This window comes from Cariama cristata, unplaced genomic scaffold, assembly GCF_000690535.1.
Source record: "Cariama cristata isolate BGI_N322 unplaced genomic scaffold, ASM69053v1 scaffold24861, whole genome shotgun sequence".
In the NCBI taxonomy this organism is placed as follows: domain Eukaryota; kingdom Metazoa; phylum Chordata; class Aves; order Cariamiformes; family Cariamidae; genus Cariama; species Cariama cristata.
The window spans coordinates 14,104-14,448 of NW_009597947.1; the positions used below are offsets into that span (position 1 = coordinate 14,104).

At 63.2% G+C, this 345-nt stretch overlaps 1 protein-coding gene across 1 annotated transcript in view; it reads left to right on the forward strand.

Annotated features, from left to right (window-relative positions):
- PPARGC1B (peroxisome proliferator-activated receptor gamma, coactivator 1 beta) overlaps positions 1-345 on the forward strand; it is a gene marked incomplete at its 5' end in the record, with an annotated part of 12,353 nt that overhangs the window by 7,101 nt on the left and 4,907 nt on the right.

Here is a 345-nt window from a genome sequence, read left to right on the forward strand (position 1 = left end):
TGGCCAGGCGCCTGGCACTCGGCTGGCAGCGAAGCTGTGAGCAGCCCCCAGCACAGCCGAGCCTTGACCCATGTGCCATCTGGCTGTGGGGTTCCGTGCATGGGGAGTTGGGGGCCTGCTCTGATTTTGGGATGCTGTTTCAATCCATGGGGGCCTTCTGCCTCAGTTTCCCCATCCTTATAACAAGATGAAGGAGTCGGTGTAGCAGTAACCCAGCAGGGGCCAGGCTGCCCCATCCCTCTGGGTCCCTCTTCCCCGTGGGCTCGCCCGGTGCCTGGGCACTGGGGTTCAGCTGCACCGGTGCCCCAGAATCGCAGCTATCCACAGGCGCTTTGAGAGCCCGAA